This window comes from Drosophila virilis, unplaced genomic scaffold (assembly GCF_030788295.1).
Source record: "Drosophila virilis strain 15010-1051.87 unplaced genomic scaffold, Dvir_AGI_RSII-ME tig00003811, whole genome shotgun sequence".
Taxonomy (NCBI): Eukaryota; Metazoa; Arthropoda; class Insecta; order Diptera; family Drosophilidae; genus Drosophila; species Drosophila virilis.
The window spans coordinates 31134-48355 of NW_027212952.1; the positions used below are offsets into that span (position 1 = coordinate 31134).

The 17222-nt window shown below is 39.2% G+C and overlaps 2 long non-coding RNA genes across 5 annotated transcripts; one reads left to right on the forward strand and one right to left on the reverse strand.

Moving 5' to 3' along the window:
* Positions 1–3954: 3954 nt before the first annotated feature.
* On the reverse strand, positions 3955–5210 carry LOC116650245 (uncharacterized). 4 transcript variants are annotated; one of them, XR_004303217.2, is made up of 2 exons: positions 5128–5210; positions 3955–4312 (listed from the first exon to the last, which is right to left on the reverse strand). It is a non-coding gene; the product is annotated as an uncharacterized lncRNA (long non-coding RNA). The 4 variants fall into 4 exon arrangements; XR_004303218.2 differs by having other exon boundaries at positions 3955–4309; positions 5128–5201; XR_004303219.2 differs by lacking the exon at positions 5128–5210 and adding an exon at positions 4990–5068 and having other exon boundaries at positions 3955–4309.
* LOC116650244 (uncharacterized) lies at positions 5084–9659 on the forward strand. Its single transcript, XR_004303216.2, has 3 exons — positions 5084–6763; positions 7328–7565; positions 7627–9659. It is a non-coding gene; the product is annotated as an uncharacterized lncRNA (long non-coding RNA).
* The last annotated feature ends 7563 nt before the right edge of the window (positions 9660–17222 follow it).

Consider the following 17222-nt stretch of genomic DNA (forward strand, 5'->3'; position numbering starts at 1 on the left):
TTAGATGAGGTGAAAAGAAAAGCCAAGGGAAAGGTGCGAAACGCATTCGAAATATTTTGACTCACGCCCTTGAATCATGGTGCACTCAGGGATCAACTTAGAGAATCTATTTCATATAGTATATATGTACCTGCAAAACGTACACACACACATGGCATTCTTGATTATTTTGGGTCTTATGAGAATACAGAGCGCAAGGATCCAAACTTAGAAATGAGACTTTTTCCAATCTGCAGGAGTGAAGGCAGGTAACCGACTAGTTAAATACTTTGATGTCAAGTTTTGCCCGTGGCAATTTAAATCTACCCGCATTAGACACAGGATAAACTTAAAATGCAGCCGATCGGATTAAAAACAAAAAATTTGTATACTAACATTTTCCGTTGCTCCGAATGGAATTTCCCGAATCGCTGAGGCCTATATTCATTAAGTTCTTAAGTTGAGCTTTGAAAATAGGTTTGAAGCAGATCGGACCAGACCTAGAATGTCGTTCAAAAATATTATTGGAAATAAATTAGATGGAGTTTCCGAAAAGAAGAAGAAAAGAAAGAGTTTCCGAGATTTTTGAAAATGAGTGCAATTTATCAAAACTCTGCTTTTTCAGGTAAATTCAGTTAGGTTTTCTGCCTAGCCATCACCTGTTGCTCTGATCAGCCATCAGTCAGTCAGATAGTTATATATATATATATATAGACTCACAAAATATTTGTATATATTGAAATAACAAGTCTTTAGCATATTATACATTTCTATCTATTTTAATCTCAGAGTTCGACGCAATATATTGCATGGATACCTTTATATCGTTTTACCCCATTTTCGAATTATATTAAAATTATACCTTTCTTATTCCTATACCTTACGGGTACGTATTTGTCCGGCAGAAGTAACGCCCCGGGCTACTTTTAAACACTAAGCACAGAACTAAATCTATTTCGCTCTGAGTATTGCTCAGGTAATTGTGGAAATACCTGCAAAATGCTTTACGGCATATTGATTTCTATTGTCGTTATTGCTGCCGTTGGCTGACGATCGTTTTTTCATTTTGCACTCTCATTCAAATGTCAAACGAGTCACGCGCGTCTGTGCCCCACACAAACGGAGACAATATGAACTCTACATAGTTCCCGAGCTATTTATACCCTGAACCCATTGAAACGGCCGTAAGGAGTATTATGTTTTCATACATATTTATGAAACTGACAGAAGGAAGCATCTATATACTATGTATTCCCGATAAGGCCAATAATCTAGGTCGATCTCGGTCTGTATTCGTAGCAGTACTCGTCTACGAATCTTCCCGAGTCTGTTCTTGTATCTGTATCTGTAAATGGCATCTCGCAATATCTGTATTTCTGTCGTTCGTTCAGTGATCAAAAAATGAAAAGCCAGACTGAAGGCATCGTCATGCTTTCGACAAAGTGTTTTGTAATTATTAAAAATTCGAGCCCTTTTGACAGCAGCTCGTGGCAGATTTTCCTATGGCTCGAATTCGGAAAACGGGCGAGGCTGAAATGCAGCACATGCCAGCCAGATACAAACTTGTTGTCACAGTTATTGTTGTTATTGTTATTGTAGTTTTTGTTGTTGTTGCCGTCGCCGTCGCTATATATTAAATTGATTGCAGCTGCAGACAGCACACAACGGCCCGCCGAACACCGACCCCAATCACACTTTCACTTTTCTATGCTAATTTATAAATAAAAAAACGAGCTCGAAAAAAGCAAACACACAATTTTTATAAGGCGCATTTTCTGTTTTCGGATTGGTCCTTTTACAGTTTTAGGTGCATTGACTTTACAGGTATATGGAAAACAATTTAATTTTTATGGCCGCCACTTTAAAAACGCCTTTCATTGATGGCATTTTGATTTTGTTGTTGTTGTTGCTGTTATTCGTTGTCTTGAGCTTTTGGCCACGTTAGGGTCGCTTGATTAATTTATTTTTAATTTTAATGCCGCTTTGGAGTATTTAATCAAAATATTTGTCTAGTCTTCGAAACAGCTCAAAGCGTTGGTAATTTTGGACTTCAGTAGACGAGCCGCTTATTTTACTGCCACAGGTATTTACAGGTTTCGAGAATCAAAAATGTGAGTGCACAACAGCGACTTGTCTTCATTCAACGGCAGCCAGAAAACAAGCCTTACGGATTGAATTTAAATTAAATGTGCCTGTTTTTTTATTATTATTTTTTAAAATAGCTGCAAGCTCTTTCAGATGTAGAAAACTGGTAAGTATTGTGTAACCAAAACCGAAACTGTTAGCGTATTTGAAAATATTACTCGATAGATTTGTAGAAAACGGCCGATGACCATTTTGTACGTAAACTCGAAGAGCTTCAAACTCATATCCAGTCCATCTTGCAGCTCGCACGTCTATTCATCTGTTGGTATAAACGTACTTTCTGCACGAATTTTTGTGCCCTAATTGGAGCTAGGTTAAATAAACTAAATCCCTAAACCCAATTGCTTTGGAGAAACAGTCTTTGAGTAAGCAATAATCAATTTCAAGAAGACCCCTTTCGATTCAAGTTGATGTCACATAAGAAGAGAGCATTCCACAGTCTGCCTTCCATTTCATATATATAAATATATATATATGCTCGCATTACTAGCAACTGTATAAAAGCCTCTAACTCCAGGCTTTTTATAGTAATAGGCAGTCAATAGAGGTCTTCAGGTCTTAGGTAAGCGCTTGGGGTGCAGCACTTGGTGAGTTTCCGTTTAAGACGGTAGTCAATTAAAAAATCAGTTCCAAAACTTGATCATCAAAAACTCATTGGCAGCAACACTTCCTCGACGAGGAAGCATTGTCAGAAAATAAAAAATATAAAACCAGACGTTGGGCGTTAGCTCAGGCAGCTCAGGTAACTCAGGCAGCTCAGCCAGGCCAGTCAGCCATGGCCCGAGCAGCCAAAACGAGCTATGTATGCAGCAAACTAGCCAAGCGGCCGATCTGTGACCATTTGCCTGTCCGACGGCAGCCACCTGCGAACAATTTCCCATAGGAAAAAAATAAGCTAAAAACTCGTGAAAAACGCCGCAAATCGACGTCTGACAGTCTATGGCTGGTACCAATTTGCCGTCGATTCGCGACTTGCGCCAGCTCTTGGGCGAAGAGAAGCGCATAGCGGGGCGCGGGCGAGATACGTGCCACAAGAGGAAATCGGGGAGGCGTACATAGACCTTTTGTGAAAGTGAAAATATTTGCAAAGTGTGTGCGCAACTGCAGCGGCAACGGCAATGAGTGCTACTTTGTTTCCCCTGGAATTTGAACAGCCTGATCGCACATTGGATACCCTAGTAAAATGATGAATCAAAACTCAATGATAGACTAGACAACTATATTATTTAGCTGCCCAATTTCATATATTCGCAAATATGGCTTAAGTTCGAAGAGTATTCAAAGTCGGCTTGAAACTAACGCACGTCAAGTGCGGCACTTTGATAATGGACTCCACGCGCGTGAATAATAACAAGCAGCGTTTCATTAACATGAAAAACGAAAATTGAAAAAAAAAAAGTAAATGTTAAATTGAAATTGGAAAATGTTGCAAAAATTGTTAGCCGAAAAAGCTGAAGTAAAGAAAACGGCGCCTGACATCTGACGTGCGCTGGCAGCCACTTTGGTAACTTAACCAGCTTTTGGCTACTTAAAATTGCGTATACGTATTGCGGTCTCAGGTTGGGTTGGCTGAGTCAGAGGCTGGACTTGAAGCTGGCGCTGAGCTTGGGGCTTATGTCTCTGCCAATTGACATTACCGGTTGCTCGATTTCTGGGAAAGTGCAGCGAATCAGCGAATCGCCGGACACACTTATTTTTCGGACAAGGCGACAACAGCATAATTTACCGTTAGCTCTTCATCATTCACTGGAAAAGCTGGAAAAGCTCACATTTTGAACCAACTCAACAAACAGCAGACACGCAGCACGCAAAGCCAAATCCGAGTGCTGATTTCCTAGTCAACCGCTTTTTTTTATTTACTTATATTTTGGGTATTTGGCGTGTCTTATGATTTATTTGACATGACACTCAACTGAACAGAAATTTATTTTTCATTGCTGCATTTTTAATGATTTTCTGTTCAGTGCGAGGCATTTCAAATTGAGCCAGACGAAGATTGAGACACAGACAGAGACACGCAATGGCCGCCCAGTCGAGTACATGTCCAGTCTCCTCCACCGGGCACCCCGTCCACAGCGACCATTCCCATACACAGTATAGACATTCGCACCCAGTGTCCACGGCTCGGTGCTCAGTTCTCTGTGGCTGTGTGTGGGTTGCAGTAGTGCAGCTCCAATTTGTGCACCTGCTGGCAAATGCAAAAATTAATTATAAATCGTTCGAGCAATTTTAAATCAAAGTGCAACTGGCCAACATGCAACGCAAAACCAGTGCAAGTATTCTAGTTGTAGCTGGTTGATACCCTAGTTAATACCCTGTACACAGTCTCACTTTATATAACTTCAGAGCATGGCGTTTGTCCAAATCGAGAGGACGGGACTTATCCGATTATATTTTTTCGGCTTCCTATACCTCCTACGATTTAGTAAGAAGAAATATTTCAGACACTCGATCTTTAAAATAAATAGAAAGCCGTTTTCAGTTTTAAGATTAGAGATACATAAAACTCAGTATGTAGCTCCGATTTTGAATAAATCGGAGACAAGACAGACAACTTTGTATGCAATAAGTAAGCTCTAAAATGTTATTTAAGATCGGACAACAAACACCAAAGGTATTGAAGAGGGCACAAGGGAGAGTTCACATGTTTGTTACGGCAGCTAGTTACTGGGATCGATTGTATACTAGTTGATTAGAGCACTCCTTCTTGGTTTTTGGATCTTACAATTTGCCAATGCGATCACTATTTGATAAATAATATGTATAAGATACCACTCAGTTTGCGTTATACGCTCTAAAATCATCCTAGCCGATTTATGGAAGGGAACTAAATATTAATTTCACTTTTGGCTGCACTTGACCCACTCTCTTTTTGAATAAAGGCGAAGTGCGAGTGCGTCGTCAGAGCAACAGCTGCGCCTATCAGAGCTGCAAATAAATCAAAAAAAAAAAAAAAGAAAAAAGAACACAGCGGGATGTTGGTCAACAGGCTGACTAACTCACCGACTCAGAGTCAGACTCCGACTGCTCAGACTCAGACTGAGATGCCTCAGACTTTAGTTTAGAAACGCAGACTGGCTCGCTGGTTACTGCTGCTTAGTCACGGATAACAAAATTAAGAGCCTTCATAAAATCGCACAGAGAGCCGAAATCACAAAAAGAACCACACCAACAAAAAAAAAAGCAGGCGATAAATACGCGGCTGTAAAACAAATTCAATTAAGTAACGAACGATATGGAAATGCAAAGTAAAAGTCTAAGCGTCTAAGAGTGTGGGCCTTTAAAATGCATTTCGTTTGCGTATTTAATTGGATTTTTATTGCCATTCGAATTGGGAAAGTAAAAGAAACCCCCATGCACGCCCATGCCAGCCAGATGTTATTACCAATCCGTAGCCGGTTAACCTTCTGACTTTACGTAAGCAAAGTGCACAATGTGGCAACCACATTTAAATACAATTAGCAGTTATGATTTTCACTTTTCTTATGGCTGCAATTTACCATTGTTGCCGCCACACTCGAGCCCATGTGGCAATGTGCAACAGCAACAACAATAGTCGAACTCATGGGTGCAATGGCCAACGGACACGTGTGTCTAACTTCGCCTGGGATGATTGCCTGGGATGTTGGACGGCTGGACATGGTAATTTCATAAGACTGGCGATCAGCTCAGCCCGAATCATTTTCGATTGCAAAACGGCAACGGCAACGGCGGCAACAACAATGTAGCATGTTGCACATATTGGTAAAAAGGGCAAATAGCCAAAATGAATGCGCAATGATTGGCATGCGAGTTGCAACAACAACGCCAGAGGTGACCAATTGCCCAAAAAATATAAAATGAGTGCACTTAAGATATTCATATGGCAGACAAATATATAATTATGTTCTAACATCAAAATTGCATGCTATACGAAAAGCAAGAAGAAATATTGCAGATGCTGCAATGTATTCTATTTACTTTTATTTTAAACCGTTTCAAATGGCATTAAATGCTAATAAATCACAATTGAGTACAAGTAAGAACGTGGCAGTGGCAGTCTCTCCAGGCAAGTACTCATAGAAAAGTCGAATGCTGATCAAGTTTTGCTCAGCTTCAAATATACTCTAGTTTTGAGGGGCTGCCATCATTAGCAGTTTTCTAGTCGTCGGTGAATTTTCAATAAAAAATAAAAAGATGAAATTACACACGAAGTGTAAAAGAGAATAATTTTAATATAAATACACTTTTCTGTTTATATAAAGTGCAGTCAGTTTATTTAGACGGAAGTCGATAGCACTCGCTTTGCAGGCGAGTAACTTTCTCTATTATTGACTTGTGTCGAAATACCAAAATAAATAAATGACACCTCAACCGCATCAGAAATGTTGTTTTACACACTTTCAAGTGATAGAAAATTGTTTTATTCACGGCCTGCCACGGCGACGTCAGCGTCGTCGACGTCGTCAACTTGACCCAAACACCTCACTTAAAAATGTTTACAAATTACGACTTAATCGCGTGCTGCTTGAACCCTACAACAACCACAATCACAACTACAAGTATAACACCAGCCACAACCAGCACAACAAGCACAATAACAGCGAGAAGAAGAAGAGGGAGAAGAGGAAGAAGTTGCGACGTCAGCTTCAAGTTCAAAGTAAGACAGAAAACAAACTTGGGAACTGTGTACGACAGTCTGGAGGCATTGAAATTCTTTCAGTCTACTGTCATTCAGTCATTTTATACTCTGTGCAACAACTTAACTAGGGTATACTGCCCGTCTGATTTTTCAGACTTGAAATATATATATATATACTCAAATTTCATCCATTTCTTCCACACTCTCTCAAAAAGTCTAGTGATGACCGATTTCTGAATTTTTCCAGTCGGAAAGTTCTGCTAACTGAAGCTGTTTTTCAACATTGAACAGAGTATTGCGCAATCGGTTGCACTTGTTTTCAAGCGTCTTACTTGTTGCTTTTGACTTCTGTATTGGACCTGAACAATGGCAAATGTTTTTCTAGACTTAATTAACACGAACTTGTAAAAAGTAAAACAGCATATCTTGGACGCGGAGCTGTGTTCGTGTGACGTGCCATTAGGCGCCTGACGCCAGCTCTGACCTTGTCCAATGGACCACCAAGGACTGGATGGCTCGGAGACCCGGGCACCTGTAACCCCACACACGATTCAATGTTTAATTATTCTAATTGCTTCTCAGCTTACAGCTAAGCCCGGTCTTCCTTCTTCCACAGCAGTCTGGCATTGATTGATGAAGTGCAATTGGTTGGATTTGAGTGACAGAGTTGAACGTCGACCGTCGCATGTCACCCAATAAGCGAAGAGAATTTCTAGAGCACTTTTAGATTTAAGAAGTCCTGACCATTTGAATCGTATAGTAAACCAATATCTGGACACACCCTGACGATTTCACGCAACAACAACAACAAAAACCTCAAGTACAACAGAGAATTAATATAATTAATAATATTTCTATATGTGCACATATATCCCGAACAGGTAATGATAACTGCATCGCAGTGCTCCTCCAACCCCCGGGCCATCGGCAGGCAACAGGTTGCCCGAAGACGTGCAAATTGAATAAATGGATGAATAAGGTGGAGCAACGTTTGGACGTGCAAAAGACAACGAGAGCGAAAAATCAGTGTCACAAAATGTGAATTGGATCAACATCATGTTAGGCGACAGAAAAATATTTTTGCCTCCTTAGTATGTTTAAAGTATCTTTTAGAACAAAACGCTAAGCTAAGTTTCAATAATGAAACTAAGTCAAGTGAATGTGTTGGGCGGAAGGTACCTGCTTCCACTTGTTACCTACTATCGACCATAGTTACAGATTTTATATCATATTCATATTCGTATATCCAAATTTGATTATCCAAATTATTTTTCAAACACTTTTTCGACGCACTTTTGTACTCAGAGCTCAATCTCTAAGACTTCTATATCTAGATATCGATAAATATCGATTGTGAGAATTGATTGAATTTACTTAATTTCTTGTAAGACACTCATTTAATTGAATTGGACTACGACTAGCGCCGGAGGAATTGAAGAGTTAAAATGCGTCTATTTTTATACCCTAAGCCCATTGAATATAGCTAAAATGTGTAGATTCCCTTTCAGCAAATGTAAGTAACAGACAGAAGAAAGCATCTCCGATCCCATGAATATATATGTTCTTGAGCGAAGCGATCAGTTGATGAATCTTAGAAACTTCAAAAGTAAGACATATATAATTTATATAAATTTGATTATATAAATCGATTTAGAGATTTGAAATTTAGGCATAGCTTGAAAGTTACAAGAGCTAGATACATCAAAGATAATATAAGCACATTATATACTGTTTATATTGTCTTTGGAAACATCTAATTCATTCTTATTTCCCACACATTAAGATGGCTGATATATGTCTGGAAAATTACATTTCGGAATAAACGACGACACTTTTGCTTTTCTATATCTATGTATAAAAGGAATCTAGAATGTTTCTAAAGGTCGAACGGCGGCGGGCGCAGTGTATCTCCTTATCGGATATTCCAACCTACAGCCCTCTCTCTTATGTCTGCTGCGGATTTTTGGATTATTTAGACTAATTAAGTTATTCACATGATTTGACTCAATGCGCTCGAAATATTGTTGAAAGCCACTAGAAGCCACTCCGTGTCTATCTAGTGAAATACTTGCAAGTAGCCAAGCTCCCTTTTGGAATATGCCAACAATTTCAGCTACAATTGAATATGTTTGCCGTTGGACATACTGGCTTAAGGTGCCCAAGGGAAATATGCAGTGCCTGGTAGTCGTGGTATATTTAAAGAGTTTCGCCGCATTTTTGCATGTTTTGATTTTGACAATGGAGAGCCCGTGAGTTGTCATAAAACCGCCTCGGTTTTCGATGTGTGTGTGTCGGTGAGTGTGGGTGGAAGTTGGGGGGAATTGGAGGAAGTCGGTCTGTCATAGCATTGTCTGACGTGGACGACGTTAAATGTGACGTTGGGGTTTGAAAAGCGACTGGCTGGCAAGCTAATGGGTGTGCCAAAACCTGAGTTCTCTTTAATTAGCTGCAATGTGTTTTTCGGCATTTTCCCCAGCCTCTGTCTCATTTACATTTCACACATCAACACAAGCCGTTAACAGATGTGAAAAAGGTCTCATTGGAAATTTACTAGCGATCTGTGTGCACTGACAAGCCGGGCGTTGGTCTCTGCTTTCGACACTTGTCAGTGGCGTTAGTAAGGAATCAAACTTATAAATGCCACACCCAGGCCTCAAAACGGCAATTAAATTATTTATTCATAGCATAAACTGGGCAAATGAAATAAGCCTGTGTCAGCTGCATTCACAATGTGAGCTCAACAAGTTTTATGGCTCCGGATTTTTGTTTAGAAAACATTTTTACTTTATGATATTCAACGATATGCATAATTACGAATATTGGACATTACAACGAGCTGAGTAAGACGCGCATCAAGCAAATGAAGGGTTCGAGTTCGATCTCAGTCGCAACAATTCCGAACGAAATGAAGAGAAAATTAGAAGTTGTACTTAAATGCTATATAGTTTATTTTAGGAAAGTTAAATTAACGTTATATTCTGAAATGGTATACTGCCACCAATATACCACATTTGCCGCCTCTAGTTTTTATAATCCTCGACATAAGAATCATATTTCAAAGTCGATACGAGAATAAATAGCTTGTTGAGCCCTCCCTTGATCAAGAGTATAGGATTGAGGCGTATTTCAAAAATCCGTACTAAGCCGTATAACAGGTATCTAGCGTTTTTGTATCATCTGAGAGGTTTGTATGCATACACTTTAAAAGTTAGATTACTAGTGAAAAATTATAAATAATTTATAAGACGTAACTTTTTGAAGTTCTCAGCTAAGACTAAAAGTAGAGTACTTCTATTAATTTATGTTTGATATGTTGGAAGAAGACGTAAAAGTTAAAAAAAAACTCAGGCTATACTAAGTTTTCGGAATACAGGTCGAACTGTTATATTACACTTATATAAGGTATTATTATTTTGTCATGAAATATGTAACGCATAGTTGGCGACATTCCATAAAGTGTATTTGTGCTTCTTCTAAAGCGAAATCTTCTCACATGCATCTGCAAAGGCAAAGCCGCATGTCTACAAGGGAATTTAATCTGCGGCGTGCCGTAGACAACAGTTCTTTGTTGTTTATTAATATTTGTTTATTACTAAACAAATTTAAAAACTATTCAAGACAAATAAATTATTATCATATGTTGTCGCCGCGATTGGACTTTTTCCCTGCATTCCACGCTTCCGACCCCATTCCACTGGCCATATGAGTCTATTAGGAACTATAAATACAACAAATAGCATATACAAATTATTCATACAAATATGTAGATATAGAAAAGTCGCCAGCCCAAACAGAATTCAAGCCCAATAAGAAATGCCAATGCACGTGTCTTGATCATAAATTTAAAACATGTTTCTAATGCAGTCGTCGGGCACGTGTGAGGAGCTAAGGGGACGCGGTTCGGCCACGGCGTCCAAAAAGGCAATGCAGCAATAATAAACGCATGGAAATATGCCCGAGGCGTGCGCCAAGCGATTTCACCTACCCAAGCTCCATGGTGAACATGTTGGTTGTCACTTTTTGCATAAACGCACCCAATTTTTAATGTTGCCGCCGAGGTGCTTGCCGGAGAGAGGCCTCAACGCAGCCATTGACCACATGCCACTGCGTATGCCCGAGCATGTGCGTGTGTGTGTGTGTTGTGTATGTGTGTGGGGGCAGAGTAGGGGCCTACGAATGAAAATGGAAATGGGTTCGGGCGCTCCAAGAGCCGCGCCTCAGCCGCCGGCTCAGTCTGCAGTTCGCCGAGCTGGAGTGGGAGCTCAACTCCGAAGTACTTTAGGCTCGGAGTGTTGTTTGCCTGGCTTTAATGCCTCTGTAATGACGCACAAATTGCCATTGTTTTTGCTCTTGTTGCAGAGCTGGTACCTTCAGCTCGAGTCAATCATAATCATCGTGTTGTAAAAGGTTTCTGTTGTGAATTGCCGCAGACACAAAACAACGCTGGTAAATGGTACAGAATGTTTGCTCGAGAGAGTTCATGAATGGATCGGCCGATAGACAGCGGGGAACACTTTACACCCTCTATGCATAGAGAAAGTGGGTAAAAAACTCATTTTTGGCATGCAACAGCCAGATGGAAGCACCTCCAGATCGATAAAGCATTAATTTCATATATATTCGATCAGCTAGTCAAGTCGACACAAACTATATGAGTCAGATTTCTCTGTTTTCCATTATCGATTATTTTCGATTCGTTTAGAAAAACATTTTGTATGAAGATTCTTTAATGGCATAACTTCTCCATAATCTTCAAAATAAAAGAAATTACATATATTATGTTTAGCAAGAAAACGCAAATTTGAGTTTCGAAGAAAATATATGTTCTGATTTTGCCGCTGAGTGGACAAGGATTTGATCCATTGAGTAGTAAATATATTTATTTTGACTATTTTTAATTATTACTCAATGAACTTGTTCAAAAGAAGAGAACTAAAAGGTTGCTTTTGTGTTCGAAAATGCTCTCCTTCAAAAATACCAAAAAGTCCTTTCTTACCTAATTTCAATGGGTTACGGATATAGGAACAACAAGAGGAAAGTCACTTAAATCACAGAATCAAGTACATCTGCAATTATTTTCTTTTTTCGAAATCACATTTTTCTATTTTCAATTGAATTTCACTTTCGTAGATGGCTGGAAATCAATGGGTTTGAGATCGGCATCGACTTTTCGAATAATTAGAGTCTACATCGCCGCAGCGAAGCGAACGCAAAGCGCATTATGATGCACTTAAGTTGGATAGCGAGGCGAAGACTTTCGTGCAGCACTGTTCGTCATACAAGTCACAAACTATCTGCGGAAACCGCCCGCTTCTAACGAGCGAAAGTGTTGTAAAATATTTGTCGACTTTTTATATATTGTAAGCTGAGCTTTAGTCGTATTGGCTTTGTGCTTGCCTCGCAGGTTATTGTTATTGCCGCTTTTCAGTTTCAGTTTTTCCGTTTTGTTGTTTTCCATTTCGATTTTTTAATTGCATTTTTAGCGGTTATAGACTTGGTCGTGGTACCAGGCCCGCTCTAATTTGTTGACAGCATACAGTGAAAATGTTTATACCCTAAGCTTATTGGAGATGAAGGTAAAAGGTTTTATGCAGAGCCCGTTAGGGCAAGGTACAAGAACATCCGTGCACTACGAGTCTAATAATTTAGCCCGTTTCCAAGAAACCGATAAAAATCGATATCGAAAACGGAATAGGATTTATGTGTGATGGTATTTCAATTAGTTTAGTGTTCGTATTAAGTTTGAACACAGGAGGATCTATAGAGTCGCACGTTCATGTGCATTTTGCACAAAGAGTTTAAGGGCATCTTCTAGTCGGCCATATCCAAATAAGACACTTTTTACTTGATTTGTATTAGATGGTGCGATGCGTCGCAGTTAAATTGATTGTGGAACGGCTAGAAATCTGGGGGCCAGATGTTAAGGAGTACTGCAGTGGAAATGGCATATTATTTATATATACTTATTATATATAAATATCTAATTAATTTTGTCTTTCTGCTGTAAGTTTGGGATGTCGGCCAAAGCTAGCCAATTCAAACCGAACTAATGTTGTATAATAATAAGCCTGAAAAAGTGTTTTTCATAGAAAAGCTACTTGAAAGTTAAATTCCAGCTTACCACCAGATATTCCTTCCTATCATACAAAAAACACAAATCAAATCCCTCATATCTCTAGAATCCTACAATATCATTATCGATAAGGTAGTTTTTTCAGTCAAGAATCGTATTCGCAAAAATCAACTTGGCTTTAAAAGATACAAATATTTTTTGATAGTTTACCACCCAAGAACAGGAACGGCTATCTAAGGCACATCTAAGTTGAATTACATTAAATCGCCAATGTGTGTGGAGAGTAATGAAGCTTGAAGTAAAGCGAAGTTCTATGACAGATGAATGATATAATGTTCCGATCCGACCAGCTTCGATCGGCAGTTCCCCAGCGTTCACCTTCCGCGGAAAGATTGTTGCTTCACATTTCAGATATTAGTTCCACGCCGACTTCCCGACTGTGCAAAACATAGATACTTGAAAATGAGATACGTGGACTGCATCATTCGCTCAACTTTCATCTACAAAGAGGGGAAAAAGTGAGAAAAACCCGTAATAAATGCAGCTTCACAAAAATAATTGTACATTAATTTGATGCTAATCGAATGTTTTCCACACTCCGCATAGAAATACAATAAAAATTCCACCTTCAGCTTCTACGTTTGGGGCTGCACGTTGATCATTAATCAGGCAGTCAGTCAGGACTACATTTTTATGGATCGACTTATTTGTATTCCAAATAATGCATGTTTTAATTGCAATATCACCAAAAAAAACTGCATTCGGACAAGCGGACAATGAACTTATCCAAAGTTTTAGGAACAAGCCGGACGTAGTTTCCGAAAATAAAGTTCCGTAGAGTTTTGTTGAGGCACAGAAGATGAAAAAATCTTGCGAAAAATGCATCATTTGTGCTGCTTTTCATTTATATTCCTAGCTTGCAGTCTGCAGAATTCTTCTTTCACAGATTCGCACCGACTCAAGGGAACTCAATTTCAATTTGCTAGGCGGCCCCTCGGCTCGGGAAAATTGACAGGCCAGCGCCAAGGTGGAGGCGGGCGTCAATTGGCAGTCATAAATCTTCGTAGAGTTCTTGTCTAGCGGCGACATTGTAAATTTTCATTAAGTTTTTTGAATTATTGAAATGCAATAAATCAAAATCTCGTTAACTGCGCGCGACTTTTAAATTTCACTTTAGATTAAAACTCAAAAAGAATTAAAAGGACACAGTAATCATAGGGGAACGTGTTATAACATAAGAGTTAACAAGAGTTCTTTAGTCGGGAGTGCCCGGCTATGAGATACCTTAAACCTTCTTCTACCAAACCAAATGCAAGTTGCGCTATGCGTGGCAATTGTTACCACATAGAATATTTGCATATTCGCAATATGAGCCACAAAATGGAGGCTGCAAATTGTTCTCTGGCACCAACTCGAATTTGTATTTACTGGATTTCGCAGGATTTCGCTTTAGCTTAAAGCTAAAGTTGTAAAAAAATGATTTCGATATCGATTTGTATCGATTACTGAGCAGGGTGAAGTTATCGGAATGGAAACAAGCTTGTACTGACGGACATGGAGAGATCAACTTGAGTATTGACAAGAAGGTTTCCTGTTGCATACAGAGTACAAGACCATTATACCCCTTTACCCATTTTCAATAAGTGCGGGGTATAAAAATACTCATTCAAACTGCAATTATTTTGTGTGTTGGTAAGAATAGAAAACATCGAGCACCAATGCATTTTGCGCTCTGTTTGGCATGCATCTCTCTCTCTCTCTCTCTCTCTCTCTCTCTGTCTCTCTCTCTCGCTCTCTCTCTGTCATAGATGCTTTACTTAGCAATTTCTATCTATCTTTCTCCCTCGTTTTCTCCGCTTGAGTCGCCAACTATTGCCGTCGAACGAGATAATAACCAGTAACACCCAAAGCCACCCAGTGGATGCGGTTGCATGTGGCTGGCCACTCGTGTGTGTAGCAAAAAAGCAAAAAAAAAAAAAAAAAAATACCACCAACAACAGCAGCGAAATCCCGTTGCAGCTTGTAGCTGGTTGCATGCACCCAATGATTAAAACAAATTTAATTCTTTGGAATTTTTACCAAATTGTAAAATGTAATTTTTACAGAAATTGTTCATCTCAAGATGCAGTTACAACGATCCTTTCTTAGGTTTTTGTATACCCTGCAACTGCACATAAAATTGACATAAAAGGGTATGACCAGATTATCAAAAATAGTTTAATGTAGAGACAACATATTTTTGACGAGCAATCGACACTTCACAAGAGCCACAAAAAATATTTGATTTTTTGAGTACAAAAAGCCTGTATTATACATATGTACAAGGTATCTCACAATCAGTCAATCAGACTCAATTTGTAAAATAATTTTTTAATTTCTTAACTATATATTTTCTTTGGTCTTCACGACCGACTTCATTTAACTGTAGTTTGCATGATTATTGCTCCAGTTTCCAGCGACAAGGCTGACAGCAACAAAATGAGCAACTTCTGAGACAGAGGCAAAGTTTTCATGTTGAACAATAGAAACTACAAACACTTCTGTGCACCGCACGGACAGATTGAGTTTTCTCAAAGAGTGGATAAGAGGAGAAATGTTTTTTAAATGCAATATCTTAGCAGATTCAATAAAAGGAATTTGATAATAAATTGATATACACAATTATTAAAAAACCTGACCCGACTAACGTATACCCTAGACCCAGTTTTCAGCTGTCATTATCATCATTTACAATTTGCTTATTGACTTTTGAGATCGCCAGATGGTCAGATAGAAAATATAGAATATATTGGTTAGGTCAGAAAAGCGATCGTTGACCTGTTGCATACATTTGCATAGAACCAATAAACCGGTTCGACTCAATTATAATGGACTCTGGGTATAGAATCTTGTTAATTAAATTTATTTAATATATTGCTTCCCACAAAGCGCGTAATAAAGTGAAACTTTCAAAAATGAAATGGCTCTTCGAAAAGCTAAACTAGATCTGCATTTCTACGAACGCTCAGAGATCGGGACCTGCACTTGGGTGGGTCCACAGAGCCTGCTCACCTGCTCGTTACCTGTAGTATTTATGTCATCGTTAAATTGTGCCTCCAGCTGGTTTTACTTGATTCAAAACAAGCCCAGTGCTCATTGCACCGGCTTGTTCTATGCTGCAATGCTTCCCCTTTTTATGGCACAGGTGTGGCACAAAATATTTAAACACAACATGAAAATTAAAAAGTAGTCTAATCACAGAGCACAAGCTGCTGCAGTTCGTTCGCCAGATAGCAAATCATGTACCATAGACGCACCTCACGTAGAGTAAGTTTCCAAATTGTAGCTGCTGCAAATTGGGGGCTACAAAATAAGAAGTTTGCATGAAGACCAATATATATACAAGGTCAATGTCGTGTTAAAAATATATAAAAAATTGCTTACTATATATTGCAGTGATTCTTCGTACAAAATTTTCTTTCAGCTAACCAGCAATTTGTTCAATGTATCGGCTAGAAATTATAATTTAAGCTAACATATTAGCTTAGATTCTGCTTCATCATGGATCGGATGGAGTGTACAATACCTGCATATGTTCGCATATTCTATCAGTTTAGGAATATTTAATTTAATTTTAAATACTTAATATTAAAATAAATTATTTTCAAATCATAAATTTGAGAATATATATACACCACAATTTGTCAGTAATATCTTAAGCTCCAGATCCAGCTAATGCTAATGCCAGCTGATTTCGCTAACTGGTCACAGGTGTAAATGATTAAAGATGTCGTTATCTGTAGCATAACAGTGCGTTCAGCAATCTAAGAGCTACTGAAAACTGGTTGCCTTAGTAAAATGTACTCGTAATTTGCATGGTTGAAAACTGAAAGAACGCAGGCGAAACACTTGACACATTTCCCGGGGCTAGCACTGAGACTCGGGAACAGACTATATGGGAAAATGGACTTGAATGATGACGAAGTGCAGCAGTTTCCAATAGATGACCCTATTATCGGAGGGTGCTTCCACGAGAAAAGGGCGACAGAGAATGACATCAATCATTGCACTATGAGACACTATGAGACAGCTTGGCGTTAGACAGCATTTGCCATGTGGGTCAATAAGAAATGACTTGGCAGCTTTTCTAGTAAAAGTCAAATGGTATTTTAAAGGCTTTTCACGGGGGCCGCAGCTATGACGAGCCCACATTCAACAGATCCACGTTGCGGTAGCGAATGCCAACCAAGTGACAATCGATTAAGGTCAGCAGACTGCGCTTTTCCAATGCATGTCAGTGCTGGGAATGGCAATGGGTCGCACAAGCTGGCCAAGATTCGCTTTGAGCTAGTGCCCAGACACTGGCGCCCCAGCCCTCTCCAAATGGCCGCCAAGCGTGGCTGCTCACGCTTGGGCGAATCAGTG